At 40.4% G+C, this 21111-nt stretch overlaps 1 protein-coding gene across 1 annotated transcript in view; it reads right to left on the bottom strand.

Annotated features, from left to right (window-relative positions):
- Positions 1 to 20818, bottom strand: part of trpc5a (transient receptor potential cation channel, subfamily C, member 5a) — a 115045-nt gene extending 94227 nt beyond the window's left edge. The window contains exon 1 of the mRNA XM_020610155.1: positions 20740 to 20818. The gene's annotated coding sequence lies outside the window, so the exon portion shown is untranslated. The remainder of the gene's footprint in view (positions 1 to 20739) is intronic.
- Between the last annotated feature and the right edge of the window lie 293 nt (positions 20819 to 21111).

Here is a 21111-nt window from a genome sequence, read left to right as displayed (position 1 = left end):
ACCTTAACTCAATTATACAGATTTGTGAAATCTAGTATAAGGATTCATGAAATTATCCAATTAACCACTTTTTTCAGTATCATTTTTCATAATCCCAAAACTGTTCATTGTAACTGTACCAGTATGCAGAAGTTACTCGTCGAACTGGTTCATTTCAGAATGAACAATGTGTTGTTAAGTTATAACAAAGTGCACAAAATGTTCATTTTGAGTTAAAAGTGCAGATGATAGCTGGCTGTATTGAATGCATTGTCATGACACTCCTGTAATCTCAGTTTACAGGAGTATATCCCATATTTTTAGGCCTACATGAGTCTGTCCCTGTGGTGCAGGCTTTTTATTGTTTTTACTCAGTTGCTTTGCTCATGTACACCTAAAAATAAAGATTTGTAAATTCTTGTATTTTCCAAGAGAAATAAACCCTCAGTGCACAATATAACTGGAGAAATGTGTTCACAATTTAGCTTATGATGCGAACTTTAATTTTATATTCAAAGAAAGAACAGTGTTGCTTACGTGTAGATGGTAAGATAAAAAACTTAATCCTGAGAGTCTGAGAAGCACTTTATACAATACTGGTAAATATCGGATATAAATGAATCATCATGAATAGAATCAACAGGTCAAGAATACAATGAGAGAATTAACAACAAAAAGCAGAGGAGACAAATCTAAGAGGAAGTGGAGTCTAATAACCTAATTACTTTAAGGGTACACCGACAACTCCAGTAACCCAGACTACTCTCTATTAACATACAGTACAGTCATCACTGCAGTGGTTCAGCTGCACATCACTTCTGTCTGGAGGATGTGGTTGGTGGCAAAATGATCATGTGACACCAATCTGTCACTGGAACAGGGCCACGTTTGTTAAAAACACTTCTGACATGTCTGCTGAGAGCATTATAAGAAGATACCATCTTCAGGCAGCAGTAAAACACCATGCAAGCAGTTGCTGATTTGAATCCCATGGGCTAAAAAGAGAAACGACTGAAAGACACCTGTCAAGCAGCTCAGCGAGCAGCACTTGAATACTGTGAATAAGTAGTAGCTGACACCAAGCCTGTAGGTGAACTCCTGGACTGCATAAACTGAAAATAAATACTTGGTACTCAAAGGCTGGCATGTGGCAGCATTATTGTCATTAAATCTCCTGTCCTGGTGAGAAGACAGCTCCGCTGACGGATTTTCAGTGTGAACCGTTTTATAACCAGTGGAAGACACCAGACCCCTAGCAGGGAGATTTAGATTGTTTCTGTGATAAATCCCACCACGGACCTGAAGACGGTCCAGACATTAATGTTGTTTTCCAGTCGCTCTGGGTCACTGATCTTTGCAAAAGCCATTTTTAAAAGCTTCTGCATGTGACACAAGGCAATGGTGATGCTGCTGCCACATTCTAATGAATGCCATCCCTCATTTTGGTTTCTAAACCTTCATTATCACAGGAAACTCTGTGGACTCAGCACTGCTTTTAGAACTAATTACTGTCACATTTGCACTCAGATTATACAGCATGTGTAGATACCTTGCTCAACAATAATTCAGTCCAATGAAGATACTATAAACAACAAAGGGAAAAGGTCAGTCAACAAAGAAATTGTTTTAAACTAGCTATGACAGCAAAAATCATTAATAACAAAATATGCAGTGCTGAAACATTCAATCATCTCAGCCATTTATCTAGCCAAAATGCCAACTATTTTTTAATCTATGGAAAATAACAATTTTGTAATATCTCACCATAAAATTACTATTTGCATTCTGTGTTTTACATTAAAAGACTTTTCTATGTGATATTCAACAGATGACACCTCTCACACCCATTAGTCTTCTGTACCCCTCTTCCGCCACTGACAACTTGACCACATTGTCGCCTCAAACAGTGTAAATATTAATTAATTTCACTTCTCCTGGGTAACAATTATTTATTATCTAGGAGCATTCAGGAGAGTCACTCATGAACAAAGGATCAAACCTGTGACCTTCAGATTATAGGAGGTATTTTGAAATAAAAATAAAAAAATTTTAAAAATTACATTAACACTAAATGTGTGGCACTATCACTACTGAGCAGCTGGGGGTTAAATAGTATAGACATTTAGGCCAAAGAAATGTGATTCTCTCACTCCACATTTGGCCTGACTGCACAGAGCAGACATTAATAGACAGTAACAAGAGAAACGCACAAAAGAAGTCAGGTATTCTGCCGCTGTCCTACCCACATAAAAATCAGCCCATTATCTCTACAGGTAATGGCTGTGTGTTTCTAATTGCCCTGTTCAAATTATGGATGACATGAAGGCTAAAATAAATTACTGCATTTCTACAAGACACTCATTGTCGTTCTGTTGGTTGCCGTTTGTCACGTGTATTAAGAGATACTTCCTTTTCAGACCCTGCCAAAGTTCAGCTTTTATTATAGTTTACATACATATGTCTGGTACACGCACGCACACACACACACACACACACACACGCACACACTCAGAGCAGCACACGGTGAAAGACAAGAGAGAATGTCTAGGCTGTACGTGCTGTAAATATGCAAATCTATATTCTCAGTGTAGATATGATAGCTTATATTATACACCAAATCATGCAATTTAAAACTGCATCAACACATCCTCCTGTTTATTTGCTTAATTATTCCTACATTGAAACAAGCCTGGATATTTGCCGGGGTAAAGGTAAACCCTAAGCTAAATGTTTAGCATTATAATTTGTGATTTTTTTTTTTGAGAGAGATTTTTTTGCACTGAGAGATGATATCTACATGCAAGACACAAGACTACATACTAATTGATTAATAATAATTTAAGTTACTGATCAACAGTATAATAATTATTAGTTGCAGTCCTACACAACCTAAAAATGGTCATTCATCAATTAATTCAGAATTGATAGCAAGTTATTAATGGTTTATATAAATAATAAAGATATGGAATACAACCTTTAGAGAAAGTTTGGTATTATAATGAAGATGGCCACTGTTCACCAAAAATCTGACACAGCAAATGTAAGCATACCCACTAACCGTTTAATTTGCCCTGATAAGGCGGCAGCCTGCTGCTGCTTTGGTGTCACTCTTGTAACATGCAACATCTTTCTCCATGTGGGCTTTCATGTGTCTTGCACTGAGGAGAGGCTTCCGTTGGGCCACTCTGCCCTAAAGCCCCGACTGGTGGAGGGCTGCAGTGATGGTTGACTTTCTTTGACTTTCTACAACTTTCTCCCATCTCCCGACTGCATCTCTGGAGTTCAGCCACAGTCATCTTTGGGTTCTTCTGTACCTCTCTCACCAAGGCTCTTCTCCCCCAATAGCTCAGTTTGGCCGGACGGCCAGCTCTAGGAAGGGTTCTGGTCGTCCCAAACGTCTTCCATTTAAGGATTATGGAGGCCCCTGTGCTCTTAGGAACCTTAAGTGCAGCAGACATTTTTTTTGTAACCTTGGCCAGATCTGTGCTTTGCCACAATTCTGTCTCTGAGCTCTTCAGGCAGTTCCTTTGACTTCATGATTCTCATTTGCTCTGACATGCACTGTGAGCTGTAGGGTCTTATATAGACAGGTGTGTGGCTTTTCCTAATCACGTCCAATCAGTATAATCAAACACAGCTGGACTCAAATGAAGGTGTAGAACCATCTCTGGGATGATCAGAAGAAATGGACAGCACCTAAGTTAAATATATGAGTGTCACAGCAAAGGGTCTGAATACTTATGACCATGTGATATTTCAGTTTTTCTTTTTTAATAAATCTGCAAAAATGTCAAATTCTGTGTTTTTCTGTCAATATGGGGTGCTGTGTGTACATTGAGGAAAAAAAAATGAACTTAAATGATTTTAGCATATGGCTGCAATATAACAAAGAGTGAAAAATTTAAGGGGGTTTGAATACTTTCCGTACCCACTGTATACACATACATGTCAAACACAGGGAAACAAAGAACACTGTTCTTCCTATAACCTTTATTCTACCAGGGAAATCTCACTGAGGTTTACAAACCCTTTTTCAACCAAGTCCTGGAAAGATGGTGGCATTAAGTACAAAAGGTACAAATACAAAGCTAAAAACACACAACAAACAAAATCTTTAATTAAACTACAAAAAAAATTTATTTAGGTAAAAACAAGAAAAAACGAATCATACCACAGACTATTTTAATCAAAAATATAGATTTTTTCTGTTTTAACATTTGGAATAATTTCAGTACTCATTTTCTATAGCACAGATACACCGATACCAGCTGTGCTTCCTCGCTCTCTCTTCTATCTGACAGGGAACGTACAGTGATTAATGAGTCATTTTAGTGTACTGACTGAATAGGTAAGTTCAACTCAGATGCTGATGGGTAATATTTCTGTCCTCTTTTTTTAAATCTAATAATCACTGGTTGTATATGTGTGACCAACCAAAAAACTTTTTATTTGAAAACAGGCTTAAATGTTCATCTGATTTACAATATTGCTAGAGATTAATTTCCTTGAGCTCAGTTTTTCCATAGCCATCTGTCTTTTTGACTTTGGCTCTCTCTCTCTCATACACACCCCAAGAAACACCTTCCGCCAAAGCCTGGATGACTAAGCTACACAGGTCAAAGGCTGCATATCAGATGTCTAGACAGCATTCTCCAGACAATGTGACACCTCTTCATGATGTCATCATATGTATGCATGTGTACTGAGAGACTGTCTACAGCTCTGTGTTGATAGTTTGTAGCCTGCTGTGTCTGATATGACGCAACAAAACAACAAATTCTTCTAAAATTAGATATGATGTGCAGCTGAGCAGAACAAGGCACCATTCAGCCAGGGGTGCAGGTTCACCTCCTGCTGTTGCCACCCACACTAGTAGTTCATATCAATAGGAAATGTCATTTACAAATAAACTGGTATTAACATCTTGCTGAGCACTTGAAATGAGAAACACCAATACAGCTAAAAATGGCCGCCATTTTGAAGCCACCTGTTATGTCAGCATATCGGATGCCACAGTCGATGTCATTTGACATTTATAATTTGACGTTACTGTGACTGGTTAGAAATGTCTGCAGTTGTGGCACAGCCGTGAGAACAACCCATGTCAAACAGCATGCTATGTATCACGGCCAACAATATGTCTGCCCTTTACATCTCTTCAAATCTCGGAACACAACTGAACTGCCAACTGAAATAAAACTCAATGAACACCTTCTCTTGTAGCTAACTGTAGCAGGAAGCATGTTTCTCACTTTTAGCCCAACACGAGTACTGCTATGTTTTGTCAAAGACTGATACCTCTCCGGTAGGTAATGCTGCTGTCATCTCTGCTCTGTTTAATATGCAGCATAGAAAGGAGCAGTATTTTTATGGAAAACCTTGATTAAAAACTTCTACCAAAATGACTGAACCTAACCAAAACAAAAATTTAAAAGCGAGCACACCTATCAATTTTGCTTATATTGTATGTCTTAACACTGAAACAACTTCTGGCAATACAAAACAGTGCACACAGGTACTACACGCACTAAAGAGTGGGGTGTCTTTACCCACAGAAAGGAGGAGGCTCTGCTTGATTACAGAAGTCCATTAACTCCATTTGCAAAAATGAAAACCGTTGTGGTATCCACAAAACCATAAGCATCCGTAAAACCACCAGTAAAGAACAGCTGCTCTATATCAATAGCACACAAAACCTAGACTACTGTGTGTGATTGTGGGGAAGCAATATCTCATTATTTGCCTGCACACAAAGCACTGTGGACACTTGAGGCCATCTCATAGTGCAATCCTTCGTTGAAGGAAGAGAGTAAGATCCGTGGCTGTTCCGCGGCTGAATGACACCACACAGGCCCTGCGGAGACAATGTAGGCGGGCGGAGCGGAAATGGAGAAAGGACAGCCTACACGTATCTCTGGGCATTCTGAGGGACAGCCGACGGCTATACCAGGAGGCCGTAAAAGATGCGAAATCTCAATACCTTTCCAACATCATCTCGGAAAGTGGGCAGCATCCGAGAATTCTTTTTAAAACCATTGACTCAGTCATTAAACCGGTGGGCGCCCCCCACCTTGAGGGCTCGGTGGACTTGTGCATCGATTTTCTGAATTACTTTATTTATAAAGTTGGGTCAATTAGACAAAATATTCCCAGAGTCTCACCTGATATACTTGTGGTACCTCCAGGAGCACAGACTTTCAATTCATTTACTCCAATTTCTTTACCTCAGTAAAAGAAATGCGTTTTAGATTTAAAACCTACCTCATCCCCCTGGACTCCGTCCCTGCTAGTATTATTAAAGAGACTATTGATACTGTTGGGCCTTTTTTGCTGGCTCTTATAAATTGTTGCCTGTGGAGGGGGGAGATTCCCGCTGCATTGAAGCATGCGGTGGTACGACCACCTCTCAAAAAAACAAATCTCGACCGCTCCCTGGTTTCTAATTTTCGTCCTATTTCATTGTTGCCCTTTGCATCTAAGGTAATGGAAAAACTCGTCCTCACCCAGCTTCACTCCCACATAGACTGTCTTGGTGTAGCGGACAAATTTCAATCTGGCTTCAAAGCCCGCCACAGCACGAAGACTGCTCTGGTTAGGGTTCACAATGATATCACCACGGCCTTAGATGCAAAACGGTCTGTTATGCTGGTCCTTTTAGACTTGTCTGCAGCCTTCGATATCGTGGACCATGCAATCCTACTCTCCAAGCTCGAACATCTTATGGGCCTGAGAGGATCAGTTTTAAGATGGTTTAACTCTTTTTTGACCAATAGAACTATGTCCGTGGTCATTGATGGCTTTGCCTCTGACACAGCTCCTCTCACTTCAGGTGTCCCGCAAGGCTCGACCCTGGCTCCGTTGCTATTCTCCTTATACATGCTGCCGTTAGCATCCATTATAGCGAATCATGATGTTCACTTTCATTCTTACGTAGATGATATACAGATTTATATATCGCTAATACAAGACAATCAAAATTCACTTGCCCCTTTAGGGGATTGCATCTGAGATATTAAGAGATGGTTAGCGCAGAATTTCCTGTGTCTAAATGACAGTAAAACTGAGTATATGTTGATCAGCGCCGGACCACACGCAGGTGTCCCTAATTTAGGTGTGCCAGCCCCTCCGCTTAAAGATTCGCTGACAAACCTGGGAGTGATATTTGATAGCGGCTTTAATTTTGAAAAACAGATTGGAGCCGTAGTCAAATCTAACTTCTTTCACTTAAGGTTGCTAGCAAATGTTAAGCCGTTTCTATCACGTGCAAATCTGGAAAGAGCGATCCATGCTTTTATCACGGTGCGTCTGGACTACTGTAACGCTCTTTATGCCGGCCTGTCGCAATCCTCTCTTCAAAAATTGCAATTAGTCCAAAATGCTGCAGCCTGGCTGTTGTCCAACACATCTAAATATGCCCATATCACTCCAGTTCTCTGCCCGTTGCACTGGCTTCCAGTGCAGTGGAGAGTGCAATTTAAAGTTTTGTTGTTCGTTTTTAAGGCACTTCACAGACTTGCTCCGCAGTATTTGTCAGAGTTGCTGACTGTGTATACCCCGTGCAGAACGCTGCGATCTGCAGAGCACCTGCACTGGTGGTCCCACAGTCCTGGTTACAAGAAGTGGGGCGACCGATCTTTCGCTGTCCACGGTGCTAGACTCTGGAATTCGCTGCCGCGGGAGCTTCGGAATATAACAGTTATCGATTTTTAAGTCAGTTTTAAAAACTCATTTTTAAAGCAGGCCTTTGTATCTGATGTTTAATGCTTTGAGTTCTCTGCAGAGATAATGTTGTTGATAGATTGCTATGATGTTTTATGTTGACTATTCTGTATTGTACAGCACTTTGTGCTCAGGTGAGCTGTAAAGGGCTTTAGAAATAAAGTTTATTATTAGTATTATTATGTCTGCATAATGTCTGGTCACTGTGGGTTGATCTGCACCTTTATTAACAGGCAGGTGAGACAAAGAGGAGCAGAATAAGGCTAAAGAGAACACCACATGAACTTCAAATTAGTATTTGCACCGACCAGTGAAGATTGGTTTTCAGCGTGATTGGCCTTGACCAGTGAACAGCCGATCACTCTGAGATTTCCAAGTCTGTGCTGATCAGATTTAGAGTCACGACAAGTCACAAGTGGCCCAAACAATTCATTTGGAAGGCTCGCTGCTTATGTGATTTTGCAGACATCAAATGATAAATAGTGCTATCAGGAAAAAATAGTTGATTAATGTTGCTTTCAACTATACATGCATAATCTTAGCAAAACTAAAACAGGCTACAAGGTAGCGCCTTGATATCTGAATGGTTACAGTGCATGCCACATAACCATAATGTCCCGCAGTTCAAGTTCAGCCATGGACCTATGTTGCATGTCTCCCCCTGTCTATCTCCACATTTCCTGCCTACAACTCACTGTCAAGATAAAGGTAAAATGCCCCCAAAAGTAATCTTTATATGTTTGTTGGTTACTAGCCTCATCTACAGTGTTTGCCTGTGAGAATGTGCATACATGACTCTATCTCTGACTACCAATGTTTGCATGTGTGAGTTTCTCCCCTCCAGCTCCTTCACAGAAGCTTCTAATGGGATCACGTTGGTGCTGCTGTTTCGAAAGACTGATGATAATGTCACCCTAAGCAATAATTATTATGACTTTGCTGCCAAATGTGTGTGTGCACATGCTCACTTGCTTATGTGCTGCACAACATGTTGGATGTGCAGCAACAATGCATGATCAGGCGAGTGCGTGCAAACGTGGATATGCTTGCATGTAGTTCACGTTTGTGTGTGCGTGCATGCTTGTGATCTATTGTAGTAGAGTTTGCAGTCATTTGATTTTCAATTTTGTCCTGAGAGGTCATTGGGACTTAGCATTATTGAAAAAAGAGTGGCTAGGAGGAGAAGGAAGGGGGAGAGGAGAGGAGCAAACAAGGAGGGGAGGAGAAGAGACTGAGGACAGGAGAAAGTAAAGCAAGTAAGTGCAGAGAAGAGGAAAGGAAAAGTAGAAGTGAAGAGGAAATGGGGGGAACCAGGAAAGGGGAAAGGATGAGATGACAAAAGGATAGGACACAAGGAGAGAGGAAACAGGAGGAGAGGAGTGATGTATCTGTCATGAATGGAGAAAGGATGTGAGAGAGGTGAGGTCAGATGATGTGAGATGGCAAGAAGGGAAGAGAAGTGAAACAGATGACTGGAGAAAGAAAGAGCAGAAGATGAGGACAAGAGGAGGAGGAGGAGGAGTGAGTGAAGAGGAGAAATAAGTGGTGAGTTATTGCTCCAACAGAAGAGGAGGTGATGTAGCTCAGAAAAGATAAGTAGCTTGTGGTTGTGTAAAAGAAGGAAGGAAGAGGAAGCAAAAGAAGGAACAAGAGTGAGGTGATCCTACAAGAGGTGGAATCAGAACCAAAATAGAAAATCAAGCAGAGAGAGATGAGAGGAAGGCGAAGAAGGCTGCATGAGAAAGACGAGCCCTGCAACGTCATGGCTCTGGCGGCAAGAGAAAGACAAGGAGCACAAGATGGAAGGAAGGAAGGAAGAGGGGAACAATAAAGAGAAAAAGCAAACAAAATCACAAATTTTGGTGAGTGGGTTGAGCAGAAACACTGTAAACAATAAATGAGAAACAAATGGTGTGAAAAAGGAAATGAATGAGGAAAAAGAAGGGCAACAAGTGGAGAGCAAGAGAAGGAGCCAAGAGGAAACCAGAGGGAAGAGGAAGGTGGAGAGATGTGGGAAAACAAATGGTGCAAGAAGACTGAGCAGCACGGAAAACAGACCGTCAATGAGTGATGAGAAGGAAAGGATGGGAAAGATCAAGGAAAATGGAGAAGAGATTCTACAGTGGGATTAAGTACACTGCCTGTGCTTCACTCTGCTGCACAAAACAATCACAAGCCAAGCACCTCTCTCTCTCCATCAATCCATCTACGTGGAAAATAAAAAAAAAAGTGGAAGAGGAAGAGAGAGAGGAAGGGAAACAGAGAGAGAGGCTGGTGTTTAAAAAAGCTCTCGCCCACATAGGTCAGAGCTGAGCAAAATCATAAACTAAAAAAAGAAAAAGATTTTTAACTTTGTCAGCCCAAAACCTGCTCCCAATCACATGTACATAGAAACCTATTTATATCTACAAGCACACAATATCCACACAACTGCTAGTGCTTATCACAAGGCTGTACCACAACATGACCAATAGCAATTTGTGCTATGACTATGCAATTTTTTTTTTTATATACACTATTCACTCTATACCAGAGACGTTTTCAAACTGAAGAGCTGCAGTGAAGGCGCAGAGGCAAAGGTACAAATGTGAGGTGAAAAGGATACCTGTTGGTTTGCTAAAAATAGTGGGACATCTTTTTTTAGCCTGCTGATTTGGCCCCACTATGCAGCCAGCAGTTGGCACCGCAGCAAAGGTTGTGACACACAGCTCATGAAAGATATTAAGGTACTTCAACAAAAAAAAAAAAAAAAAAAAAAGGGTCTCCAGCTTTAGACTACAGCTACCTCAGTGACTCCACAGCAACATTATATACAGGTACTGTAATAAGACTGCCCTAACAACAAAAACACCAGGTAGTACATCACAATACATAAACAGCAGCACAATCTCTAGCATCTAAAATTGTTGTACAGGTGGATCAGTTTAAACTAAACCTGAACATCCTAACCTTCATCAACGGAGGATTTACTGAAGGTTTGTTTTAAGTAAGGAAAGGGCAATATATCAAAATTCAATAGGATACAAAAACATTACAATATGTATTATTCTGTCTAGCGATATACACTCAGTGGCCACTTTATTAGCTACACCTGCACAACTGTGTGCAATTCAATACAACACTTCCATCTTAACATCTGTGTTGACACTTGATATTTTTGGAGATTACTAAAGCCTCTTATATCACTTGATGGTACAGAATACAGTGAGTGCATTTGACTGACTCAGCCACTGAGGTACTTGTATCACTACCTACTGTAGCATCACCTTCATCCTTGTACTGTTTCTTTAAAAAGGAGACGAGCTGTTCAAACTGATTACCAGCAAAATATTCTGACCCTGCAAGCAGCCAAAAGTTTTCTAATGCAAAAAAAGCTGACTTCCACAGTTTACAGTAAACAAGGTCTTCTTAAATCAAGTAAAGCTCAGAAATTGTACCAATTATAGACGGTGAGGAGAAAACCGATTACCCAGCAGTCAGAGTAACTAAAAACTGCTTTTTTCATCAATTATTTTCTCACTCTTCACATGAACTTTACAGTGGATATGGGAGTCCACGGCCTCAACAGCTTTAAGCTGATTCTTCACCATAAAAACACCATTAGTTATTTACTCAAATGCCTAAAGCAGCCTATGTTAAAGTGCACCTGGCAAGCCAAGTTGGTTTACAAGATGTGTCCACTGGGTACCTTTAACCAGATGTCAACCACTGGGAGATCAGAAAACACCAGTAAGAATTCTTTCAGTTACGGGTTGTTCTGGAGGGCACTAACAAATGACCTATTTCTTCATTAATGCATGAGGGTTTACCATAAACTCGCACAGACACACACATATTGGACTCCAGGTGCTCTCATTTCACATTTCTATATATCACAGCAACAGTGAAGCTGCAGCCATCTGGTGATAATGTTCAGCAGTGCAATGATGCAGAGACTACAGGCAGATATACATGTAGAGACACTGTTCACTCCTGTTACGGACATCTCCCATCGTGAGGCACAAACCAGTGAGACTTAGCTAACACTGGAAACCATCCTGAACCATCTGCTTTGCAGCAGACAGTTGTAAGTGACTATTCTGCAGATAGTGTTCAGATATGATCCTCACTTTTGTCCAGCATCCTTCTTAGTGTGACACTCCTGCTCCTCTGTGCACTCCACAGAGCTAAGCCACTGTCTTCTGTTGAATCCTTTCTTTAAACAAACATTCATGTCAAAGGCCTCAAAGTGCTTCTTATTCCCCCCTCTTTGAGTTCTCCAGCACCCTTCATGACCATTTTATAGGCTAAGAAATGTTGCAGCATCATTCTGAAAGCTGAGATACAAAGCAACTTTTATTATTTATGTGCTTTAGGAAGAAGACTGCAAACAAACATGCTCACATTATACAGCATACCGGACTGGCAGCAGCGTCATATCTCTAAAGCTGAGCAGACACTGTACAACTTTTATTGATCATATACGATGTGTTAACTCACTATACGTTTAAATCGGCCCGACTGCACAGCCAGAGTCTGCAACTTCACCACTCACAGTTGGGCATGAACTGTGACTCCCATTCTGGTTCTATCCATGGGGAACTAAATTTGGCAGTAGTTTGCTGTGTGTCCTTAGAGACCTAAGCTGGTTTTTCTCAAGGCACTCATTGTGTTATGTTGATTAGGGCCACAACAAAACACACAGTCTTTTTCGGGTGATAAACTATTTTTCAGCTAACTCTTCAGTCTAAAAATGTTCAAAAACAATGAAAAATGTCCAGTGCAAGATTAGGGCCACAACAAAACGCTTGTTCCATACTCATTCAAATAGCTTGTTTTGTCTGAGCAACAGTCCAAAACCTAAAGATAATCAATAAACTATTATATAAAAACTGAGTAAAGATGAAAATCCTCACATTTTAAAAAGGTTAATAATCAGAATTGTTGCTTTTTTTGTCAGCTTAGAAAACCATTAAAAATTAACACTAGTACTGTTTTTCATTTTAACAAAGCTGTCTGTCTAATTTGCCTGTTGTTTTTAAATAACACAGACCTGAACTACAGCAGCTTCACGAAGATGCCCAGCAATTACTAGAATGATAATCATTGTAATTAGTAGTGCTAATTGGTAGGATCAAGATTCATTTTACATCCTTTTGCCATCTCATATTGACATGTCAGGGTTTCTTTTTTCACAAAAGCATAGAGCTCAAATTAAACCAAATGCTTCAAATTTACTCAAAAGCTTATGTTGTATCATTAAAATCTGCAGACAATTAAGCACAACTGTTGTTTGACTGCTGCCGTATGTTCATTTTTTTTAAAGATTTTCCATCAGTGGTGAAGCTGTGTGTGTGTGTGTGTGTGTGTGTGTGTGTGTGTGTGTGTGTGTGTGTGTGTGTGTTGCAGCAGAAACTTAATGCTTTTCCTGACATTTCAAAAAGAAGCAGTAGTTTCCTTCAGGTGGACAGGGAAAACAAGAGTGCTGGCAATGGGTTTAATATGCAGGGAAACCCAATTGGACTAAGGAGCGCGCGCCGATGTGCATGCGCACATAAAAAAAAAACCGGCAGCGCGCGCACATTCTGCGGATCCATCCATCTCTTTTTGCTTCTTCCTCTCTTATGCGCGCTCATACACACACAGGGACAAACATGCACGTCTGTATATACGAACTGCACCATGGCTCTCTTTAACATACACACGCGCAAGAACCGCACAGCCTCCATATGCGCACGCAAAACGCCCGAACGCGCAGAGAACATTGCCTACAGAGACCCACTCAAAACTCTGCAGCCCACCTCTCTCTCTCTGCACCCCCTCGCTTTCCATCATTAGTCAATAGAGTCAGGATACATAAACCACCCACCAGTCACCCAAAGCATCTTCAAGCCAAGCCCCCTCTCTCTGCAACAGCACACAGGCTACAACCTAACAAAATCTCCGCCACAGGGTCTCAAATTCAGTTAAACCTTATGAAGCATCCCGATTTTGCTAAAATGAATACATCAAGTAGCATTTGAGGTAAACAACAGCCTGTCCGCATGTATAAAAGCAGTTCAGCGCTTCCAGCTCAAGTGATACTGAAGGTGTAATACAGTCAGGACATGTGGGAGGGTTGGAGGAAGCTATAACAACCCAAAAATTACAGAACAAATGCAGTTTTTCATTCCAATAAATCACACAGGGGAGGCTGCAGAAATAAGCCCAAGCACTTGAGACCAATTTTACTTGAGGCCAAAAACCAAAAAAGGCACCATGAATGCTTGTTAACTATCTGAATTCACCACAGACCAGACATTGATCAATTGGCCTGTTTCTCCACAGCAAACACGATCCTGTCATGTTAAAACTGATATTGTACATTATGGCCGACGTTTAATTTTGGAAAAGCGGGGTGATTATGATTACAGGTAGCAGAACGCTGTCTCCCTTCAACCAGGGATTCTGTTAGGATCTAGCCGTCACAGATGTGGCTAATTAATCAATCACGGATGGTTACAGGTGTTGATTGACGCCGTTTGTTGTTTTGGATTCGAAACCCAAAGAAAAGGGCAAACAGTCCGTGTTTCTTACCTTTTTTTGGAGACCCCCCCTTCTCCGTCTGTGAGGGAAAAAACAAAAACAGCCGTTGTTCTCCGAATTAACGACTAGTTCCTTCTCCACGGGGGGCTCGCGCACCTCACGTGCAGCGGTTTCTCACTCTCTCGTCTCTCTACGTGTAGCCTATCTACCTGCCTGTCCGTCTGTCTCCGTTCCTTTCTCGCGGGATTTCCTCCTCCACACTACTCCTATTTCTTCTTCTTCTTCTCCCCCTCCTCCCGGTTGCTCTTCTCCGTGGAATCAGTTCGTTCTCCTCGCGCCACCGGGACGGAGACAGAGCGGCTGTAGACGCTGATGTGCCATCCTGATGTCAGCGGCTACTGCTATGGCAGGAAAGAGAAGAGGAGGGCATCAAACTCTCTCTTTCTCTCTCTCTCTCTCTCTCTCTCTCTCCCAGAAAGCATAATCGTGAAGCTACAGGTGAAAAATATTTCTAAAAGCCATAACAGACTGCTGGTGGAGCCTCCTGTTTCCATAAAGTGCAGGTTGGATACCAACAGAAGCAGCCTGTATGTCCTGTCTCTCTGCCTACATTCCCTTACTCTTTAGCCTACTGTGTATAGTTCAGCAATTTAACTTCATTGCATATCAGGAGGAAATGCTATACATTTTACTCCTTTATAGTTAATGATAGTTGGGGCTATTTGCAGATGAGTTCATTAAATAGCTTATGATGCATTTTACACATTAACATGCAGTACATACACTTTTCACCTCGTTTCCCTTGATGCAAGGCATGGGGGGGGGGATTGTTGAAGGGGCCTGCCGGACACAGGCATAAGGGCCCCTAGACCAAAGAACCATGAAGTCACTGTTACCCAATTCTGTTGGAAAGTCAATCAAATGGCTACAAAATTACTACATAAGCAACAAAATTTAACAAAAATTAGATCTGAAGCAACTACAAAGATACAAAACCACTGAAAAGAAACACAAAATGACAAAATAGAGACAGAAAACAACCCCAAAGAGCACAAAATAACTATAAAAATATGTAAAACATCAAAAACTTGACACAAAACAAGAAAAGAATAGTTGCACAGTGACTACAAAGAAATGCAAAACAAGTAAAAGTGGACATAGAATGACTGAAAAGAAGACGATGCAAAGAGACAATTGCCGCCACACGAAGACACAAACTGACTACAAAGCACAGATCTGCTGGAAACTGAAGGGTGTAGCCTGAATAGTGATGGGGCTTTGAGTCAAAGGTCCAGTTACACCTGCACAGAAAACAAATAATGACCTCAGCTACTTCATGAAGGGCAGGCTGTGGTGCAGTGTTGTCCTGGACGTGAACAGAAGTTTACTTGTTTCAGTTACAGAGCAGCAGTCGGGGAAACAAAAACTTGAAGTTGTGGCTCTCCATATCTAATAAGGGTCTTTGTACAAGGCACTTGCTGTGGCTGTTGTTCATTAAAATTCCAGAAGTTTGTTTTTTATGGGTATATCATTTGCCGGTAGCCGCCCTCTGTGCTGCCCGTTACCATACCTGTTATCACAGCCTTGAAAACATCGATGTTTCTTCATCTTGACGGACAGGGAAACCCTTTGAGGCAACACTGCAGAGCACAGTCACCAAAGAGCAGGAAGTGCTAAAAATGTTTCAGAATGCCACTGGTGCAGAAGTAGACACGAGATCTGAAATCTCATCTTGACCTTTAAATATAAAGAGCAAACCCCACGCACAGCAACATTTAAAATCCACTCTTCCAAGAAAAACAGCAGCATTAGCTGTTCAGCAAATTACATTGTCACATTTAGTGGTATGAGCAAACCCAAAAACAGACTGCAGGACGTTCATGGAGTCTTGTAGAGTCTTAATTAAAAAGTACTGTTGTACCCAAGGCCATTAAGTGCACGGTACATACAGGGCTCGGAGTTCTTAATGTAAAGTAAATGAACAACTCTCAAAAAAACAGCTAAAGTCAAAAAGGGAGTATCAACATGAACCACGACTCCAAAATCTCTAACCATAACAAGGACAGCATAAGTTAGACTAGGTTAGGTTAAGGGGGCATTTGATTGGAAAATGCTTATCATTGCAACACTGGGCGAGCAGTTACAAAAGAAAAAACATTGCTCCACATTGCTAGTTGTGGTCAAAAAGTTCATAGGGTACATTTACTGTAAGTACATATAAAATGATCAACAGTCAGTTTTAAGGTTCATATGAATATACTGTAGAAGAAGCTAATACTATCATAATAAGAGTTTGCATATTACAGTAAACGTTTTTAACAGTATATTACCCACCACTATGCAACTCTGGGGGGCATTCTGCTCTTCCAAATACAGTGTCATTGTCCTGCATTCACCTCATCTACTAGTCTTGTCTGGAGCTCAATGTTCCAAAGGCGAACAACTGTGTGTGCGTGTTTGTGTGTGGGTGTACACCAACGTATAATCCATCATAACGCAGACACCTGGTGCCTCTGTCATTACTCCTGCTGTGGTCCGGATAGTGTGTGTGTGTGTGTGTGTGTGTGCGCAAGCTCGCACGTCTGTTTGTTCTTCCCAGTGTGGGGGAGTCAGTTTCCATGGGACACCTGATTCAATTAGTGGATCATCATAAGGGAAGATGAAGAGAGTGGGAGGGAAGGAAGGAAGGAAGGAGGGAGGGAACAACTGTAGGAAGCAGGGAAGGAAAGAAGGAAGAAACAAGGCACAGAAGAGAGTAAAGGGACGGGAAAAATGTGCAGAGAGATGAGAGTAATAAAAGCATAATAAAAGCATGCAGGAAAAGGGTAGATAAAGGAAAAAGGATTCAAATGAAAACAGAGTTAGATGAGAGTGGAAAGATGGAACAGAAGAAAGAGTCAGTGTGTGACATTTTTATGGACAGCCACTCATTGAAATGGAAGTGTTGTGACAAACGTGTGTGTGTGTGTGGAGAATTTCATTTGAAAAGATCAGTCTGAGCTTAACCAGTGTCTACAGGCACACACACACACACACACACACACACACACTGAGGTATGCTACCATATAAGCAGAAGCCGAGAAGACAATCTGTTTTAATCATGAAGTACTGTAAGAAGTATGTGTGTGTAACTTCTCATGTACTGGCCTCTAGCTGTCTTAGCTGTGTTTGATGTTTATATTAAAATTATTAGTCACTTTTAGAAATATCCCCTCCAGACATTTTTACGACAAAGAATTTCTCTAAAATGTCATTTTCCACAAAATAGTTAAATCACATGGCAATTCTTAAAAGCTACATTTGCTCCTTTCCCCACACTGAAAAATCCAGAATCTGTAAATATTCAAAAGTTAAAGAAACATGTTTGAATTTGTCATTTTTCCCATAAATGTGGCCACTGTGACTGTAAAGGTTATATGATATTTCATTTACCACCTCTGTTGTACTAAAGTAAATGAGGACTTGGAGAAAAGTAACGTGTATATCAGGCAACGCGGTGTAAACCTCCAGCAGCTTTCCAAGTAAACAGCTGTCTCCAAGTGAAAGCAGACACTGACAGAAACCACCTGGAATTGTTACTCTGGTTAACTGTGTATATTTTCTTTATCTGCAAGACTTAAGATGTCTCCTCCAGTACCTAACCGCAAAGTCCATTCTCAGTGTGCATCACCTTTCTTATAAAATTTGGAAAAGTAATTAAGTATGAAACTGGTAAAACAGTCCAAAATGTTTTTTTTTTAATTGAGTCTTTAAATATTGTAAATACAGTACATGATTCAATAATTTAACAATAGGTATGGCCGACATGAAGCTTTTAAATGAATTCTAAATGGACTGCAAACTGCCCACAATATCTCTGTGTCTCTATTTGTCAGATAATTAGCTGAGCTGATCCTTCATCTCCCCCTGCTGGGAACTGTGTGTGCATTTATCTTCCAACCGTGCATGTAAAGTGGTTAACATTAGCTCCACCTAACGTTAGGTACAGTTTACTGATAACATGCCTGTACTTTTACCTTGTTAGGATTTTAAATGCAGGACTTTTACTTGTACTTTCCTCACACTGCTGTGGTCACTTCCTCTTTTTGCCTCCTCACCCTTCTTTTGCTTTTCTCTCTATAACAATGATACTCGGTTATCAAGATGGTGACGGCGAGGCTGGAAGAGAAAAATAAATTAAAAAAAGAAGGTAATGAAATGTCAGAGTAATAAATGTTAATAGAAGAAAACGCCCGAGAGGCCGAGAAAACACCTTTCATCTGTAAAGTGATCTGTGTCAAAATCATTTCAGCAGCGAGGAAAGTGGTTTGATGTGGACTGGAGGGAGCAGTGGATTGATTAAGTCTCCACACCAGTGACTAATGGGGGGGGGGGTTTCCATTATAGGACCATACTAAAACGTTCTCGTTAGTACTGGATGTTAAATGGTGTCTTATCTATCAATGCCAACACACTGGTGGTAGAATTTGTGCTAAGGTAGAGCAGACTACGTTAGCAGCATGGTGAACCAAAACACAACTGAAACTCTTGGGCTGGAAATGTGAATGAAGCTGCTCACGTTGAGTCGTCACAACATGGCCTACAGAACTCCTTCTGTTTCAATAGGGGAAATACAGCATACAACACTGTCAGTGAGGTTTGGGCAAATCATTACAGTGAATTTTGGGTCAATATCAGGCTTATTTCATTTACATAACACTATTGACATCCACTCTTGTGTTGAATGCTGTCTTACCCAAGTTAATTCTTACCTTAATACCCCTCTTATTGTGTTTATTGCACAGCTTTAATGCCAGTTCAAGCTTGCTTGATGCTTTGTATCACAGTACACCCATAATCTCATTACTGAATGGCCTCTGGGGTGTATTCAAATGGTGTTAAGCTTGATATCTTCAGCAGAGGGCAGAGGTTGAAGGAAATGGCTCTTAACTCCATGACGTCTTTATATAACACCATAAAACTGGTCTCATGTGAATAGAAGACTTTGAAAACCTAATTCAGCTGGCTGGAGGATTAGAAACCACTTTGTCTGTCTCTTTGTCTTCCTCCTTTTCTTTTCCTTTCTTCCTCTTTCAGATCATTTCTCTCCTTGTGCTTGTTCTGTCATTCATCTCCATCTTTCAGTCCCTGTTCCACCTATCTATCTGTGTCTCTCTGTGGATTTTTGCATGTAAAAAAAACAACAACACATTGTTGAATTATATTAAAGTCACCTTGCCCTCACATGCGTATTCTGTCACACACAGTATCTAGATTTCAGTGTCTCAAACAAACTGTTCTCTTTTTCATAAGCACTTGTAGAGATGTGAGGATTATAAATGTTCAGTGTGACCCTGATGAAGGGAAGATAAATTACCAAAAAAAAAAGCAACCATTATTTAATTATGTGCTCATTTCTTCACATCTATGTGACGTCAATCCCATAATATGGTTATCCTTCTTTATAGGGTAGGTCAGATAAACTTGGATGATGTTAGTCTGGGCTGATTTTCCTATTTCTGTGATGAATCTGATGTTATTTCTATGAACCACATCCATGAACCACATTAGAGAATCTTTTCATCAAATGTTGCACTAAAACTCTTGTGTTAGGAGCTCATTAACAAATCCATGATCCACTAAACACACAAGGAATTACCTTCCTTATCAGCCTACTGTGTTGTTTTATTGGCTGTAAAATGAATTAGTGCGGATTTAAACAAAAAAATATGTCTTATAATGTAGGAATAAATGCCGATGTTGAGTTACTGGTATCTCATCCTGTCAGACTAGTCAGATGAACTAAGCCTCCCACTCGCAGTGATTTGTCCTAACAAAATATATTGTTTTGTCACTAATCAGATCAGATATGTATGTAAAGCAGACAAACAACCCCTATGAACGTGGCAGCTCATCTTGTTGGGGCGGAAACATCCATCTGAATGGACTACTGCCTATGTAAATGAGGTTAAAAGGAGAGTAGCTCATCCTGTTGTTAGGGTTTCCTAACTAAACCCTAACCATGGTAGTAAAGAGTGCTGTTAATGTAAATGTAATGTAATTACAACATGTATTATTATTAAACAGCTCAGAGTTAAGAATTGCAACATAATGCTGAAATAGCATTTCATTAGGGCCACGCTATACAGATTTTATTCATATCACAACATTAATCATAGTTGATTTGACAGTATATATAGTATACATAACCTATTGCACAGCCCTGACATGAGACAGAGATGAAGCTTTGGTTTGAAGAGCAAAATTTATATACTCTCTTATATAAGAGTAAGAATGAATGTGTACACTATATTTGCTCAGGTCCTTGGCAGTTCTAGTTTTTAATGGGAATGCTTTCAACCACTTGGAAAAATTATCTGTTGCTGTCAAAATACAAATATAGCCATCAGATGTCTTTCGAAGTGGTCCTTCAAAAGATGCCTAATCTGTTTAATACATTTAATATAGCCCAATTTGTCAGTGGGTAAAATGTTGTATACCCTGATTTATAATTTCTAAAGTTTATCAGTAACTCACAAACTAAAATGTCCACTTACCTTAATATTTTCATCACTCACAAGAGGTTTTCAAACCTCTGGCACTGATCACATTCGCTGACCTAGAAAATGAAGAATCAAAATTCTAGATTTGTTGAGTGTAACCATCACGCATGCTAAGTAATTCACATAGCAGGGGTTTGCATTCCATTTATAAGATGTTCCCCATCTGTATCAGGAAAAAAGATAACTATGTTAGGTATTGTTTTGATGTATTCAAATTAATTTCCAATATTTTAAATGTTCTCTCTGACCAGAAACTCTGAACTTGGCGGCATATCGCGCTAACATCTTAACAAAAGCAAAAAGATTTCTTACTTGGTCATATGCCTCCTCCATGTTCACCTGCACTGGAATATGAGTATGATTGAA

Source organism: Monopterus albus, unplaced genomic scaffold, assembly GCF_001952655.1.
Source record: "Monopterus albus unplaced genomic scaffold, M_albus_1.0 scaffold104.1, whole genome shotgun sequence".
Classification (NCBI taxonomy): Eukaryota; Metazoa; Chordata; class Actinopteri; order Synbranchiformes; family Synbranchidae; genus Monopterus; species Monopterus albus.
This window is presented reverse-complemented; position numbering and strand designations above follow the sequence as displayed.